Source organism: Carassius gibelio, chromosome B15 (assembly GCF_023724105.1).
Source record: "Carassius gibelio isolate Cgi1373 ecotype wild population from Czech Republic chromosome B15, carGib1.2-hapl.c, whole genome shotgun sequence".
Lineage (NCBI taxonomy): Eukaryota > Metazoa > Chordata > Actinopteri > Cypriniformes > Cyprinidae > Carassius > Carassius gibelio.
Window position 1 is genome coordinate 5,171,850 of NC_068410.1, and position 18,728 is coordinate 5,190,577.

At 36.5% G+C, this 18,728-nt stretch overlaps 1 protein-coding gene across 5 annotated transcripts in view; it reads left to right on the forward strand.

Moving 5' to 3' along the window:
• Positions 1-736: 736 nt before the first annotated feature.
• Positions 737-18,728, forward strand: part of robo1 (roundabout, axon guidance receptor, homolog 1 (Drosophila)) — a 257,538-nt gene continuing 239,546 nt past the window's right edge. For 2 of the 5 annotated variants that reach the window (XM_052575869.1, XM_052575873.1), the window contains exons 1-2: positions 738-752; positions 850-974. The gene's annotated coding sequence lies outside the window, so the exon portion shown is untranslated. Of the gene's footprint in view, positions 753-849; positions 975-18,728 lie in introns of those variants that run through there. The other 3 variants (XM_052575871.1, XM_052575874.1, XM_052575870.1) reach the window with 2 other exon arrangements.

An 18,728-nucleotide genomic window follows, 5' to 3' on the forward strand; every position in this document is an offset into this window, starting at 1 on the left:
AATTTGTAAACAAATCGGCATGTTAGCTGAAACATAATTTCTATTCTCACACGCGTTTGATTGAGCACTTCAGTCTAGTAAAAGATAAGTAATTTATATGTTTGCTCTCTTTTCCCTTAAGTGGAGGACTGTACGTTTTAAATGCGTATCTGCTAGTAATAATTGATTTTGTCATCTATTTAGAGTAACTAACGTCACATTAGCACGCTAAGAAAAAAATCGTGATGTAGAAACATTTTTTTTTATTTTACTCAGAAACTGCTCGCAAAATTCACAAACAATTACAAAGAAGCAGCACAAAAATTAATTAAACAGAAAATTTCATAGTAGAAAAGTGGAAGTGTAACGTTAATTTCTTTCTAAAAACATACTCTTTCATACATATACATTTTTTTTTACTTAGAAAAATTGCATATACATCCTCAAAGCTGCGAGACATGAAACAAAAAACTCTTAATTTGATTTATAAAGATAGAACTTTGCTTTTAATTAGAATATTACCTTTACATTTAGCTTACATTTCTTATATGAAAGAGAGAACGTGTAGCTTTAACATCAAAACAGTTTGGTTGTATTCTGTACATTAGGATAAATGAAAGGAAGGAAGGATGGAGACATTTTAAAAGAACTCATTAAAGTTGAGTGGCGCTGCGGTTCAGCTTTAGGACCCGGGGCAGCAGCAGCGCGCGCAGTGACAGCGCGTGGAGGAGAGATCTGTATGCTTTACCGCACACGCACCGCATCAGCAGCGCGTGAGAACACTATCCACCGGTACACTCCGGTGCTCGTCTCGCTTCTTTTTCTATGTGGCTGAGCTGCCGTAAACTAAAGCTCACCTTTGTTTCCCAGCGCATCTAAATTTCCAGGTGCTGACCATCCATTGGAAAGTTACGCACGGCTCGTTGGAGAGATGGAAGAGTAGTTTGACTTCTGTTCTTGGAATTATCAAGCATCGTCTGTGATCAGGAAAGTGGGTAAGAGTTTCTCTTTTCATATTTGCGTTTTGTGCACTCAAAGCTTTCAGTCAGCTTGCATAATTTCTTGTATTTGGATATGATTTTTGAGTAGAAGTTTAATGCAAAGTGTCTTATTCAGCCTGAAGGGTTTTGTGCATAAGGGAACTTTCTAGTCGATATATGTATTACATGCAACAGAGAGGGCTAAATCTAATTAAGAATTAAAGATGAAGATGCCCTCGTGTGTTAGAATTTATTGTATGTATCAGCCTTAAGAACGATGCAGATAATTTAATGCTGCTTTTAAGACAAGTACACTGGATTGAAAGAGAAAATGTCTAGTTAGCCTACCTTTAAGAGGTTAAAGAGCTTTCCTGCATCTCCCTTTTCTCGTGTCCTAAATTAATGTTGGATTGGAATATATATAAGCAGTTGACTTAGATGTGCTTTTTTATATGATTGTACATAGGATGAACTGAACCATTTCTATGCATGATACAGATATAGATAATTGGCCAGTTCACCAGCTATACAGATCATACAGCATGATAATACAAGCTTTTTAAACTTTACCTGCAATAATTTGATCGGAGAGACAGTTGTGATTTCAGTCCATTTGAAAGTCTAATTGCTTCTGCAGAGAAAGTGGACTAGAGACTCTTGGCCCTGAGATCAGAATTCTGCTTAGACTTGCACTGAGCAGAATGGTGGACTGCTGAAACAGCGTACAATCACACAGCTTATTGGCGATCAGCCTTTTTAACCCACATGTTCTGTAATTTTTCAGATCTTTTCCTCTAAACTAATTAAACCCCAACAGACAGACATAATTAAAACTCAAGCCTGCAATTTCACCACAGAATAGCCATGCGCTTTTCAAAATAGTCACTCTTGAAAGCTTTTGTTCAATTTGATCTCTTTAAGAACACATCATAACATCCATTTAAATTCAATGCATGTGTGGTCTCTGTGACACCAACCAAAAATATAGCTTTGGCACGGGGTTTTTAAATTAGGTTTCAAATTACTTATCATAAAATTAGTGGTGTTAAACTGATATATAAATATTATTATAATTTTTTAAGCTATTTAAAGGGGTTCGGATCTCTCAGACCACTCATGTCTTGAGCTCATGAAATTGGGAGCTGACTCTGGTGCTGAAAGCATGCATGTGTTTAGCCCATTCAGAGAAATTTCCAATATATGAACTCCTGTTTTGAGGTTGAAATTTCTCTCCTTGTTAAATTCTAAGATAGCAATATGATACATCAGTCTATTTTTGAGCTATTAAAAGGGGCTTGGTGTCTGTAAAAGCCCAGACAGAGCATGAGAACAGTCCTCTGTGTGTGGAAGTGAGAGCTGTCCCCTGCTGAAAGTTTCAAAGAAGAGCCAGGTGTGCTTGGAATACATAAATGTATTTTTAACGGCTAACGTCCTTCATAAATGTATGAAATGGAGAATACCTCCATGAATTAATCATCGCTCTCAACGTGCCACGTTTGTTTAATCCAGTGATTGTAATATAGTCTTTTGTACTATGCTGCGCTATGCCCAAGAGAAATCAACTCTGTGCGGTCTTTCAATAAAGCTGAAAATATTTCAAATTGCAAAAAGCATGACCCGCTACAGTTCATTGTATACGTAATCAAGTCTCATTTAAAATCGATGGCGAAGAGACATTGAGCTTTGCCTTTGTGAGTCTTTTCTAATCACAGCGAATGAAAGGCATCTTCATCAGACATCAACGTTTCATTTTCTATGTGAGAGTATGAAACAATTCATGCTTTGAGGGGAGAAAAAATAGTGGAACAGATGCCTCCAAAGTGATTCTATAGCCTCTCATGACATTTGCATGTGTGAACCACGCAAGACATATGGTCTCTAAGGTATTTGGGCTGTCAATTTGATCTCATTTAGCGTTGTTATCCAACCAGGTGCTGTAATTTAAAATTCAACGTTCCAGCACACTCTTCATTTGATGAAAAAAGTACTTTTTGGTGCCCTTTTTTGGTGCCTCCCTAGGGGTCCTTTGGCAGCCCAGTAAAGTGTGAAAAGTTTTAAGTCCTATGAATTGTGTTACTCATGGGTTTCGATTAAATACTGAATTTGAGGGTTCTGAAGGAAGCAGGTGGACCAGTGGTCTGTAAAATACTCTATTCCTTGCTTGTATCTGGGCTCTTTAGGTGACTGGACCCATGCGTGACCTCCATAATGTCATGTGATTCACCTCAGTGAGTTCTTCCCTGGCATGACAATTTCTAGACAGCGTTGCTCGATGGACAGTTCTGGACCAGAGCCAAAGTCGCTAGATTGCCATCTCATCTTTTATCTCATTTTCCTTCTTTCTACTGTGTGTATGTCCGCAGGAGGTTAGACAGGAAATGCGTGACGGAACAGACTTTGCTTGGCAGGTGGTGTTTGGAAATATCATTTTGTAATCTGACATACACTACTCAGCCAAAACGATGTTGTAATTGAACAATTTTGTGTAGGCCCTTGACACTTTGGTGTAATTGTAATGGTGATTTTCCAATTTAGACCTCATGTCTCTTATATTATTGGCCATTTTGAGATTTTTTATGCATTTTGATTATTTTTTTTTTATTTCCTTTTTGTACAAGCTATCAACCCTGACAAACATTATATTTTTCGACTGCTGTTTTAGCCATGTGCTTTTCAGAATAATGACTGTTGTGTACGAAAGTCATTTTGCCAATCACTTTAAAAAATGTAGTGCAGTTTTGGTCAATGTGGCACCACCCAGTAGTAAAATCATTGACATATGTTTTTTTTTAATTGGGTTTCTTATCACTTATTATAAATTTAGGGGTGTTAACCTAATATATAAGATTTATTTTGTAAAGGTATTTAATTAATTGTATTATAAATATATTTATTGTCAGTTTTGATCAATTTAATGCATCCTTTCTGAAAAAAAAAATGTGTTAATTAAAAAAGTATAAGTGATTTCAAGCTTTTGAGCAGTAGTATATATGTTGGTGTTAGGCCATGCTTTCTAGATTTTATTATCATTATTGAAAATTGCCATTGCAAATTACAAATCAGTCAACCACAGTAAACAGAACCAACTGTTGAAATGCTCACATGTTGCATCCTGAAACTTTTGTGGAAATGTTGAATTGAGCTGATTTTGCTAAATAATTGAGTTACTACTGTAGTGGGAAAAAATGTCAAATTGGATAGATGCTTAAAGCAAAACACCAATTATAGTTAATTTGTGTGCCTTCAACTCATTTTTCATTGATAGTGTCCATAAGGAAGTGATTTATTCTTTGCATGCACAGATTCTTTGCGTAAAACCATATTAACCTCTGATGGATGAAAACTGCCAATTTTTAGCTTATCTCAAGTCCATAGCATGTGGTTTATGCCCATAAGTGGTTTCTCCAGTGCTGGTCAGGGACTGCGTTTGGGGATCAGGGGTTGGAAATCAAGAGGTGGTTCTTGAGTGAATGAGTGTGAACATGAATTGTATCATCATTCTACAGCTGTCTGTGCTTGCATACCACACCCACGTGGCCGCCATGCCCCTTGCCACTTCTGATCCGTCTCTGTTGCCCTTTTCTTGGATAAATGCGTACAATCCAAAGAGGAACGTAACTCCAGTCCTCACGGCAAATCTAAAGCTTATCACAGAAATTGGATTTTGGCTGGCGTGCTGCAGCCAGTGGGGACGTGCTGATACGGTCTGGCCCGGACCGTGGGGGTTAAATATCATACAGTGTCTAAGGATTTAGAATTGGAAATGGAAATTTTGCAATTCCACAAAAGCGGTGCACACTGTATGGTCTGTTCTCAGGAAATGACTGGTTATCAGCGGACTTATCGTTGAACAACCGCAGACCTGAATAGCCCATGGCTGTTAATAAATCTCGTTCTCGCTCTCTTTCTCTCTTCTTCAGTCGCTCTCTATCTTTGGGGAATTCTGGAGATAGATTATTTGTTGCGCGTGTGGATGTGATCAGATGTCCTCTGGGTAGGTTTGCTTGAATTGTTTCCTGTCTTGTACCGCTGTCCGCAGGAAACCCCATGTGTGTGACGGATGTCAGAGACCCAGTTTCGTGACCCTTGTGTAAGTGTGTAATCTGGTGGGAAGACCTGACAGATCGTAGCCCTCACCCTGATGCAGAGAAGAGGCACATGTTCTATCAAGACCTTAAACAAGCAAACAGAATGTTAGTGTTCATTGTGGCCAGGTATCCTAGTTGTAGTTATAAGAAAGTACACATTCTTCTACTTCTACATTTCTTCTGTTTTTTTAAAGAAACCTCCAAGGGTGCATTTATTTGAATACAATAAGACATTGATATTGTGAAAAATTAATACCATTTAAAATAACTGTTATAAAATGTAATTTATTTCTGTGGTGGCAAAGCTGAAATTTCAGCATCATTATTGCTGTCTTCAGTGTCACATGATCCTTCAGAAATCATTCTAATATGCTGATTTGCTGCTCAAGAAACAGTTCTTATTTTTTATTGATAATGCTTAACTACCTAATTTTTTTGTGGAATGGCATTTACTTTTTGTAAAATAATAAATGTTGTTATTATTTATTTACTGTCACTTTTGAACAAGTCAGTGCATCATTGCTAAAATAAAAAAAAAAAAAAAATTAAAATCTCTAATGCTCAGCAAAGCTACATTTATTTGGTAAAAATATGGTTGAAAACAGAAATATTGTGAAATATTATTAAACTTTAATTTAAATAATATATATATATTTAAAATGTAATTTGTGTCCATGATGCAAAGCTGAATTTGCGGCATTATTACTACAGTCATCACTATAACATGATCCTTCTAATATGCTGATTTGGTGCTCAATAGATATTTCTTGTTATTATCAATGTTGAAAACAGTTTTAACGTGTAAATGTTACTTAAATTTTTACTTACTGTCACTTTTGATCAATTTAATGTATCGCTGCAGAACAAAAGTGTACATTTCTTTTTTCTTTTTTTTATATGGTGTATGAAGAAATGTTTGCTCAACTCACCAAATGTGATAACACACAGACAAATTAACATCTTATATCACGCTGAATGTATAACTGAAACAGTGATAATTTTTTTCAGGATACTTTTAATGAATGGACATTTCAAAATAATTGTATTTGCATTTTATCAGTTTTATTTGAAATAATTTTTTTTTATAATAATGTAAATATCTTTACTGTCACTTGACAGTTGAATGGAAGTGTTGATATTTTCCATCCAGATGATTAATAAAGACTGTGAATGCAAAAAAAGACTATGAAGTCTGCAAAAAAGGACTAGAAAATGTCTGCTTTGCATCCGAAAAAAACATGGACTATAGGGCACAGGTCATGTTGTCCAATTTTACGGTGCATTTTTGTATTATTTTCTTGTTTTTGAGCTTTTTGAACATACTCAGAACAACTGAGCATGCCACTAGCAGTGCCACTGGCAAAGTCATGGGTTAACAATTTTTGTGTAGAAATTAGCTGAAAATAGGAAAATAGTACTTGCATGGTTGGCATTGATATTGGGGGAATAATTTTTAATTTTAATTATTGGGCGAACTCCAGTAACCCCAGTGCAGTCCTTAGCAGAAATTAACATTTTTGAATGTCACATTATGAAATCCAATGCAATTAGTTGTTAATACATACAAATTAATAATTAATTAATTGGAATTAATTTAACAAATGCTCATTATGTCTTTCATAGTTCATAAAAAATCTTCAGCACATATTGTATGAAATCTCTAAGCTGACATATCTAAGTCATTATCCGCTTGTAGGTTACCGTAGCCTTTGGTGCACCCCACAGCATCACCGTGAGGGATGTGACTGCAAAGTCATCACACTAAGCACTGAGAATATCATAACAGCATCAGCGGACACCCTACAAACACTAACCATTCTGAAAAAGAAGTCCCCGTTTTTTCATTTGTATCCTCAGCCATGTGGTGTTTCATAATTTAGCAGGTTTTAATGTCATAAAACAGCTTGGGGCTCAGCGGGGGGTTGGGGAGATAATTGGGGTGTTTTTCATCTTCACTGGTTCTTAAATGTGCATTTTAAGTCAGGACTTTCCTGTGGTCCATGTGAAGTACAGCCAGCGCTTCTCATCTCGGTCTCTGGAGGGGGAGGTGGGTGGTGAGGGAGGGAGGGGGTCTTTTCAAATGGTCACTTCAGTAGGTGCTTTTCTCTTTCTACACTCAGGCACGAATTGAAAGAAGCCACTCTTCTTTCAATGACGTCTCTCATTCTGTCAGTCATTAAAAATGTCAGTTTTACCATAAAAATGGTGATTATTGTAATGCAGTTTTGGCAGAGTGAACTCTGCCATAACAGACTAGTTGTGCATGATGATGTTGAATGTTTTGAATGTTTTTATAATTGCTGATTGTTTCCTCAACTGTTTGTTTGCACCTCCTGTAAAATTAGATGTTGTTCAGAGTAGTTTTAATGCATTGTTTGCTATGCTTTTTCTTTGTAGGCCCACCTTCAAATCTTTACTGTTGACTTGCAAATTTATTAAACTAATTCACCTGTTTTATCAAATTAATAGCCCACTTCTCCTTAACAGGCTGTTCAATTTATATTCATAGCTCAAATGGGATTAGTCAAAAAATATTTTTTCTTCTTCTGATCTTCTTGCAGAACAGCTTATATTTTGTTTGTACAGCTATGTGCCATTTCTGAGAAAACGTTGGGTGTAAACTGCTCCGTGCATTTGTGAGCCGTCTACGGTGGTTTGTGCTTCACGCCACAGTAAATGTGTCAAATAAGGCTTAACTCGTCTGCTAGACAGTATTTCTACTAGGATCTTCAGTACTTAAGTGTTCAGATTCAGAATTGAGAATACCTGAGAATTCCAGTTCAATTCCTGATTTTGAACTGAGATAGTGGAACTGTGTTTGAATGTAAAGAAGCAGAATTAAAGGTGCAGAGATCTTGGAAAACGTATCCTGTCTGCGAGAACAGCGTGAACAGAGGTATGCAAATACATATGTTGACAGGCAGGTAGGTAAGTGAATCAGAATGCTTGGAACGCTTGTAGGTGTTCACACCTATTCACACCTGTCTTGTTTGGTTTGACTGAATCAAACTCAAGTTAATTTCTTCCCTTGGTGCAGATTTTTTGGGCAGGTGTGAAAACAGCAGTCGCACTCGAGTGCGGACAAAACAACCATACCGAGACCCAGCTGACGAGGTGGTTCTAAACAAACTCTAGTGTGGTTTGTTTAAGGTGTGAACATGACCCGTCCTCAATCCAGCCCAATTGCAGAAAGCACTGCGTCTTTTTTGAGTTAATCATGTCTACCATTATATCGCCCACCGCACCCCACCGATCTCTATGAATGAAAACTTTACCTTATCTGTCTTCTGCGCAGTGCCACAGTCAACATGCCGTGGTAGGCATACATTGCAGCACATCTTCGTCTTCACAAAATCCTGATTACAACTAGATGAAACTTTCTCATGTGATCTCATAAGTTTCTTCATATTGCGTTAACTTATAACACCAGATTAGTGAAAAAATAAAAATTGTACTATAAAAGATTTCCATTATTAGCCCGTTTTAGAACTTCCTGCTTTTTCCAGCTTAAGAATTTCTGTCCAAAGAATGGATGACCTTAGCACAAATGTGGTTTTGTTTACAACTTCTGGTTCACTTGCAAAAAGGGCAATGTGAAAGCAGACCACACCAAACACACACACACACACACACACACACACACGGACGGAAGCGCGATGGAGAGAGAAAAAACAAAATGCTGGTCACACATTAGAAGCACAAAAAGAGGATTTGTAAAGAAAGAAGACTGGTTAAAAGTAATCAAAGTAAGGAAACTTTGTCCTACCTCATCCTTTGGAAAGGCAGTCTTTCGTGAACGAGGGTACGGCAGTTGGCGGAAGTTATTCATTCAAAACTGTTTATATCATTTTATATGTGGATAATATATATATATATATATATATATATATATATATATCCCCCCGGATCCATGTGATGCAGGTTTTAATATGAATGTATGCACTTTATTTAACTACTTTTGGATCGTTGAACAAAAACACCCACCTCCCCTCATTCTAATGCTTGAAAGACCCAGGACAATTTTTTAAACAACTCAAATTGGATTAGTCTGGAAGATGAAAGTCATATACACCTAGGATGCCTTGAGTGTGTAAAACATGGTGTAATTTTCATTTTTGGGTGAACTAACCCTTTAACATATTGTGACAGAAATATCCAATACTAATATTATGTTGCAACTCTTGATTTTTATGGGTTTATCAGTCGGGTATCATGTACAGTCTCTTAATTTTGGTCTAGGGATATCTTCAAGTCATCTGCAATCAAATCTCCACCGATTACATTTTGAAGCCAGACTCTTTCTTTTTGGCTTAGAGTAAATATTTGCATATCATCTTTCTTATTATTAATGGAAAGCACAATGAGTACACAATAGCTCTGCCAACTGGCGCTCATGAATGTCCTAACTGCTGCAATAACGATCAGCTGTCATAATAGCAATGCACTGAACATTACCTCTGAATTATAAATGATAAACACTGTTTTCCAAATCTTAACTAGCTGACTTGCTGCCACTGCCTGCTTTGAGGAGACACTTTGACTAGTCACTGTGCCAGTTTGTTTTGCAAATGAAAGCGATCTAGTTCTGTGATTATTTTTTCCCCAGTTTGTTGGCATGGCAACTGGTTTCTACAAAGCCTTCAAACATTGCATACTGGGTTTTGTGGTCAGTTGCTTCTTAGTTACCCGCTTGCATGTTTTGCATCCATACCATTTACTGTTCACCAGTGACTGAGTTTGGATTCTGGCTGCCAATTTGATCTACATTTAAATGTCTGCTCACAAATCTGATCAAAACTCCGTTAGGCTCTTTGTTGCTGGGTTGGCGTTTTTTAAATTAGACTTACAGTGATGCTTCAGCTTTCATCCACCGCTTGCAGTCACATGCTAACATGGCCATGGCAGTGAATCACAGTTTTATTTGAGACAATAGAGTTTGATGTGACAGGTGCACTCTGCAAACTGATAAGTCATCCATCAAATCCAAACCACTCAACACACACTTTCCTCAAGGTCAGCGATACTTAAAGAACAATGGGAAGTCAGATGTATACCTTCAGTTGCTGGGTTTAACAGGTAAAATTGTGTTGGTAACTCATTTAAGGACTTCTTTAATTTCTATAAAACTGTTTCTGAAAATGAAATATTTTTATGCACCAAAAAAAAAAAGGTGTATAATGTAGCTAACTTTTATGCATTGACTTTTTTTCTAGAGAAAGTCCACAAACATTCATATATGGTGGGACAGAATGAAGTAAAATGTTTACACGAAAATATTTTTGTTGGGAATACTTGACTAGCAGATACCATTTATGTTCTTCTTAATGACATTTTAGTGTATTATTTAATGACGAAAGGAGGAGCTGGCGATGGAGGAGAGTAATTTGCTCCAGAGCAAGCAATAAAGCTGCTGAATAACACTGAATAGACTTTATTTAGTAATGCTGTGATAGGTGTCAAATTCCTATAGGTACACACGGATCAGCTGAAAGTCAGCCAATGCAAGCTTAACATGACCTGCCAAAATTAACAATATGCTTGATTTGTCTTAAAATGCTGATTAGACAGCTGTTTTATTCTTTAATGTCTCAACATGGTCTCTTTCTTCTAATAGAGTACAATTATTTTAACATAATATTTCAAGTAATTTAATTATTTATTTTGGTAAGTAAAGTGGAATAATGTAGTCACATGGTCATTTACAAAATAAATCCCTTCAGGGTGAACTAAGACCCTATTTAAGTAAACTTTATTTATAACTAACTGACAGAACATTATCCCTTATATAATCTGCATTTGGTAAGTGGAGCTAAAATCTTTTCATGCATCACTGTTCAAAAGTTTGAAATCAGTACACTGTACTTAAAAAAAAAAAAAAAAACTGAAATGTAGACTTTTATTTTGCAACGGGACATTAAAGAGCCACACAGATGGGAAATCAAAAATTACCTGTATTACAGTGTATGATGTAGCTGTCCATCAGTGTAAACAATGTGCAGATAATTAAACCAAAAAGTACACGATTTATAAAGTTATTGGCTTCTAAAGTAAGGAGTCGACTCTGAATCGCTGAAACGAGTCGTTATAGATTTCAAATCTTTTGCCCATCTCTATGTACGTCACTAGGAACACTTTGCATAATAATCTCCGCCTACCGTCTTGAGAGAAACGGAACTCTGATCTGACTTTTTTTAATTGTAAAGGCAAGTTTGTTTTATTTTCACTGCCAAAGAATGAAGATCAGAAGAACCAATGGCTAAAATTCATTTTCACCACAATACCAGAGCAGTACAACAAATCCCTTTTGTTGTGTTCACAACATTTCACTGATGACTGCTTTTCTAATGTCGGTGAGTACAGCGGGATTTTCAAAGCGTTTGGCCATAAAAGAGGGTTCATTACCAACTTTATTTAGAACAACGAGCATTTCCGAATCACAACGCGAAGTATGATTATGAAGTTATGTGTCTGTTTTCTCTCGAGCGTCTTATCAGTATGTGTGCTGTCTGCAGCCTTTGTTTGTGCTGATCTTCATTTACAAACATGTCATTAAAATGAAGTGTAACTCCATGAATACTCAATGAAGAGACATGAGAGAGATATCTATAGAAAGCTTGACATGTCTACTTTAAAACTAAACAAGTGCTGCCGAAAACAGATATTCTGTGATAAAGTAATCCATATGAAAACAACGTGATGTCAGTTTTTCAGGTCTCCCTTCATTATATCTAATGTGACCACGCCCCCGCGCTGAACGCGCTATTCAGATTCAAACTGAAGCGCGCGGCTTGAATACACACACACAGAAGAAAAAGCAGCGAGACTGTTCAAGTTTTTTATTTTACTGTTTGCTTCGCGGTGAGAGGAATAAGACATAATTTACCCCAAACAGATGCTAACGCATAGTTTACTGTGGAGGTGTGTGCGGAACAACCAATCCAAACTGGTTATGTTAGTTGACCAATCAGAACACAGTATGCTACCGAAAGGTGGGGTTTAAGGAAACTGAATCTTTTGAACAGCTTCGCGCGAAACGTTTGGGGATCTCTGAGAATTGAGGTAATTTTCAAATGATATTTTGACAAAATGACAATGTTTTTTAACCTTGGATGGATTTAAACCTAATGTACAGAACTTATAAACAGTGATAGGAAGCTTAGAATTTTCATCTTACTTGCTCTTTAAATGGATTAAAAGTGAAAGTAAATAAATAATAATTTGACATTTATAATATTACAAAAATTTCAAAGCAAAAGGAAAATATTATTTCACAACAATATTAAGCAGTTAACTGTTTTCAACATTGATAATAACAAGAACTATTTATTGAGCACCAAATCAGCATATTAGAATTATTTCTGAAGGATCATCAGAAGTTGTTAAGAAGCTGAAAATTCAGCATTGCATAGTGGGAATAAATACAATTCTAAATATATATTAAAAAGAAAACAGTTATTTAAATTGTAATTATATTTGAGAATATTATATATTTGTTACTATTTCTGATCAGATAAATCCCAACCTTGCTGAGCATTAGAGATTTTTAACAAAAACAACACAATTTGACAAAAGCTAGGGGCAACTGTACAGTATGCCACAGAGTAAAGATGTGTTTTCAACATTGATTTAAAACTGTCTAATGAGTCACTTGATCTAATGTGCAATGGGTGACCAAAGACGTGGGGCTGCCACAGAGAAGACTCGATCCCCTTTGGTTTTCAAATAAAGACAAAAGAAGATGAATCGAGGAGCATGCATCCAGATCAGAGTGTTCATTCAGTTGAATATGGGTCCTTAGGTTATTGATGTGACTTGTCAATAGTGTAGGTGAGTGACTGAATGACTTGGAAATTGTTCTCAGGTCATTTGCATGAGAGTTTAAATCAGAGACTAACAAAGAACAAAGGTTTGGGTTAAAGGTCAGGTGAGGATTGTGGGTAAAATTGTTATTCCATCCATCTTTGGCTCCGGCACAAAGATACTTGATTGTATCCTGGACACTTCCAATATTTCTCCTTTCTCACTCAATGGAACATCATATGACACTTGCTACTCATAATTTGTCATTATAATGAATGTTCTGCTGTCTGACAAATAGTCCACTACCCTGAGGTTCTGGACAGACATCAATTTCTGTTTGTTAATGGTTGGTTTTAATGCCCCCCTCTGTCTCTTTCCTCTCAGAGTGAGTTGATGGGACCATCCTGCCATTTGTCTGTAATTACCCCCGGTGTACATCACCCAACCTATCCCAGCAGGCTCTGGCAGGGATGCTATTATTTTACTACTGGCCAGCCTCCCCCTCGAGACAGTGCTGTGTTTTGAGCGACACCTCTGTAAACAGTACAGTAGTGTCACGTAGCCAGACTTTGGCTCGCGACATTTAGTCTGGCCTTATTTGGAGTTTATTCTAGCCAAGAGACTGTCTGGCCAGAATATAAAGTTATTGTTTTGTTTAACAAGCCATTTAGAGGAAGGTTTATTCAAGTTAGCTTGTACCAAAACTTTTTGAAAGATCAATTAAAATAATGACACAGTATTCTTTGATAAACACTGTACAGAAATTGGCGTACAAAATAGCCAAACATTTATTTTATAGGTTTGATTTGATTACAGAGGAAGAAAGCAATGGACTGCAATGTTTTCTCCTGTTGTTTAGTCTTCAGTGCATTGCACTTTTTTCCATTTTGCAAATATAAAATATATTTGACTTCAGTGTGCAAACCATTTTTATGATTTTTGTTTTGAGTTTGATTTTTATGTCAGTGTATTATAGTATTTATTAATTTTAGCTTTTATTTGTATGTTTTCAATTGTCATTTATATTTTAATTTAGTTCAAGTTTATTTTTATAGCACTTTTCATGATACAAATCGTTGCAAAGCAGCTTTAAAGAAAATTACAATTACGTTTCTACAATGTATTGAGTAGTAGCTTATCAGGGGTGTCTGTCAAATTGATGTACATATGGCAGAAATGTATGTATGAATGAAATCGCGAGTCTTTTTTGAACACAACTGCTGTCTGATGTTGCGTAAAGTCAGTTATGGATGATGGATAAAATCAAGCCACGCCTTTATCCAGAACCACTCCCCCAAAACCACACCCTCCACCTGTTTACCAAAGGAAGTGGCCCACCATAGATCCCCAAGGTCAGTATTCACCTTGAAGTCATTCCTGTTGTCCCTCCCCCAAGTTCTTTACAACAAAAGAATCCTTTCATCCACAACATACTTTAGCAAAGCCCTCTGCCTTCTGTGATGCTTTCAATATTTCCTGACATGCTCTATTAGGCCCCTTAATGTAGTATTATAACAAACACAACTGAGATTGGCTACACCGGCCCCCCATCCGTCTGCCTGTGTGTCAGCAAGTCAGAGTGAAACTAAGACGGATGGAGGCCTGCCTCCACCCCAGCTCCTGACCAATGCCTCGGGGCCTCTCCACTTATTGAAATGACCTAATGTAGATTCAGACTCGACAGGGAGGCATATCTATCTGTATCAACCTGCAGGAGACAGAAATGTGTGTGTGTGTGGTGGCTTCTTAAAGAAAGAGTTTGGTTGCCGCTGTGTCTTTGTAATTGAAAGCAAAAGAAAAATAACCCGATGGAACATTAAGCAGGACGCTCGCCTCTGGACACGTCTAATGCACTCATTGAAAGGTGGACATAAGGAGAGATGTGAAGAATGAAGGGGGCAGGGGTCATACACGGTATATCTGTAACACTATGGGTCATTTCATTTCATATCTTTGTAATTTTTTGCTTTTGTCTTTGGAGAAATAAATGGACACATGAAGACATATATATATACCTTGTCAAATGTTTTTGTCCTGATTCGTATTGTCAAGGAAGATACTCTTGTTTCGTTGGCTTTGAAAGAACACTATAATGATATTAACAACAACAGCAGTAGCAGCAATAACAAAAGTCTTGCAGCTTGCAGTGTGTGTGTTGTGTATAGGAAATCGAGGCGCATTGATCTGTGGTGGCGTTTTTAATCATGTTTCAAATTGATCGTTTCATTCATTTTGCATCAATTTGATTTGATCCTCCAAGGTTGCGTTTGGAAATGCATCATAACGAAGTTTCCTTAAGATATAGATATGTTTTACTTATTAAAGTTAATTCTTTATTTAAACAGTTCATGTGGCCATACAGGTCTAGCAGAAAATGTTTAAATGCTTAATTAATGGGCTTTTTTATTGTTAAAGCAAATACAGCAGCAGAAAGGTGGATATTTAGGTCTCTGATTCGGTTAATGAGAAATAAGTGCCCAGAAATGAATTGAGAACACAAAAGAAGATCAAAATTGATTTTTTTTAAAATGGGAATTTAAGTGACAAATTTATCGACTGAAAATAAAACCACAGTTGGCCAGGTGAAAACACGTTTGCTTCAACCAAATCTTAAATGAATAGTTTAGCCAATGTGAAAGTTCTGTCATCATTTATTAACAGTCATGTCAATCCAAACCTCTATGACTCTGAGGAGATGTTTCGCTGAATATTGCAGGCTGTTTCTCATTCAACGAAAGCATAAGTTAGACCAGAAAATGGACCAAAAAAGCAGTTCCATACATCCTGTTCACTACATTTTTTAAGCCATACAATATCTTTATGCAAGGAACTGACAGGACTTTAACTTGTAAACGTGGCATATTGCATATTTGATGTCAAACTGGTGATATGTGTTTGCTTATGCCAAGTATTCCAAGTGAACTTCTTTTTTAGTGTTCTATTCAGAAGAAAGAACATAATCTTCTAAATAAAGGTGCCAAAGATAGGTTTTTACAGTGATGCAGTATAAGAACCGTTCATATAATAAATAAATAAAAATCTTATTGTGAAGAACATTTTAATTGTCTAAAGAACCTTTTTTCCACTGTAAAGAACAGTATGTGCAATGGAATGGATGTTGAATGTTCTTCATGGAATCATCGATGCCTGTAAAGAACCTTTATTTTTTTAAAGTGTACAGGTTTGGAACAAGATGAGGGCAAAAAAATTATGACAGAATTTTCATATTTGGTCAACTATTCATTTCTTTTCAGTTTTCAAGCCACTTTTCTGATTCCGATTATGTTATAAGTACATATACATTTTGTATCAGGTGCCTTGAAATGCTGTTCACACTTCACTGGCATCCACCTAGACTCTCTGTACATGAATTATGTACAACAAATGATCTCAAAAAGAGGGAAAAAGTGCATGTGTAGGCTCAAATATCCTTGACCTCTGCTCCCGCATCTCTTCTTCCATACTAATGTGGTTTTCTTAGACCTGCTCCATGACCCAAAGCTTGCAGTCCAACTTCATTCAAGTCTTATTATTATCAACAGCGCTTTGAAATCCATTTCTAAAAATCACACAGCCACATGAAAGACCAGGATCTCTTACAAACAATTTAAATATAAAATAAAGAATGACTTGAAATCTGCATTTTTATTGCCCTCTCTTGACTTGCAGCATTCCGTTTGACTTCAGCTCATCGTGGCCTTCTCAAAAAAGCAGTCACATCCACGGGCGGTCTCCTCTGATTAATCTTCGGATCTCGAAAGCGCATTAAGATGTGATTCATTTCCCACACAAATGCAGCGAGTTACACACTATCTTGGCTCAATAACCTGCAACTAATAAGCCAATTTATGATAATATACCATCAACGAACACCGGCGGAAAGCTAATTTTGCCCTTGGAGCGAAATAGCGAGAGTTCAGGTGTGACTGCGGGCTTTGTTTATAAACGCAGATATGCAAATCAGGCTGTTGTTTTCCTTTGTATTATTGCTTGTTAGGAACAATTATGTGGGAGACTAGAATGGCAAGTACCCTCTTCCTCTCTCAGGTGCTTTTAATGAGGACGCAACACTTGATCTGATAGAGAGCATTTCATTTGGGAAAGGCCTGTTGAGATGTTGTTTGCAAACCAGCCGAATTGGTTTTTTAAACATGGATATCACATCTTTTGAAGCCAAAAAGCAAAATATATCTAACCAAAGCTGTTCTGTTCTCTGTTAGTCTGTAGCCGCTTAAATCATTGTGTGTTTGTCAATTGTACATCAGCTTTCTAATTAGCTGAGGCTTATGGGAGGTGTAATCTAAATATCTGGTGTTATTAAAATGCATTAGCTTTAATTAAGCTTGTGTGATACTGCTTACTGATACCGATAGTGCGATGTCATTTATTTGTGAATAATCTGGCGAATTCATTTGAGGGGCTTAGCAAATCAGTCGATCTGTGGTAATTATGGTGTATGAACGATATGTTTAATTGTCAGGGCTGAGATGTTCGCTGTGACATTTCCCTCAGGATTTCGAAATGGTTCTGCCGTCAGAGAGCGGGGTTCAGCTCCGGCAATCAAGCAAAATACTGTCAACCAGTGACTTTACATGCATAGGAATATGATGGCATTCAGAGAGTTAACATTGTCTGACAGTGAAGGCTGCTAAAGGGATAGTTCGGCCAAAAGTGAAAATTCATTTATTCACCCTCATGTCTTTCCAAACTAGACTTTCTGTCTTCAGCGAAACACAAAAGGAGATATTTTGCATAATGTTTAATGTTCTGCTTAAAAACACCATGAAAGGAATCTACATTATTTTAGGTCTTCAGGTCTTCATAAAGCTATCATATGAAGTCAGAATACTTGGAATATAGCGAAAGTTCTTCTTTTATGGAACATTTATGGTCTTTTTTTGGTTGTTTTAGAGCTTGTCTGTTATCATCCTCTTTCACTTTATTGGCACTTGAACATTCTGCTCCTTTAGAGTGAAATGGGAGAAAGGTTAGGCTAAACTGGTTGTGAAGGTGAGTAAATTATTAGTATTTATTTTTATTTTTGGGTATACTATTCCCTTTCTGCCCTCATTTGTTTTATATATATATTTTTTTTTTCTTGTGATGCAATGCTGAATTTCCTTCATCATCCATTGTTCCTGTGGCTCAGTGGTAGAGCATTGCGTTAGCTGCGCAAAAAGTCACACATAATAACATGATTAAAAAAAAAAATGTATAGCCTGAATGCACTGTAAGTTGCTTTGAATAAATGTGTCTGCTAAATGCATAAATGTAATTTAGAATCCAGTTTTCAGTGTCACATGATCCTTCAGAAATCATCCTAATATTCTGATTTGCTGCTAGCAAAATGTTTCTTATTATCAGCATTGAAATCCAGTTTCAATATCACTGTTGATGTTGAGGGTTGAATTAATTGATTAATTGAAAGTTTTGAAAATTGAAATTGAAAAATAATATTTTTTTAAATAAATGTCTTTGCTGTCATTTTACATCTTATGATAATTCACTTACTACTGATTCATTTAATAATGGCAAACACACAAATCTTTTGATAGTTTCTTAGTTTTTTCTGTTCCTCTGAGGTCCTATGAGTAATCTTCCAGAACCAAATCTCCTAGAAACAAGAATTGCTAGAACTTACAGACTGAAAACAATTTTCTAAATATTTTCTGGATGGTTCCTGGTGTTTCTTGCACCTCAGTGAACTTTGTTTCAACTATGGCAGCTAGAGTTAACAAGTCCACTTTGCCATGTATGCAAATTAAACTGTATATTTTTAGTGACAGTCAGTTGTTCTAAATCAGAACATGTCATCCTCTGGTGAGCACCAGCGTTCAGAAGACGTCCCGAGTGTTGTTTTGGCGGGACGGTGACAAGTACC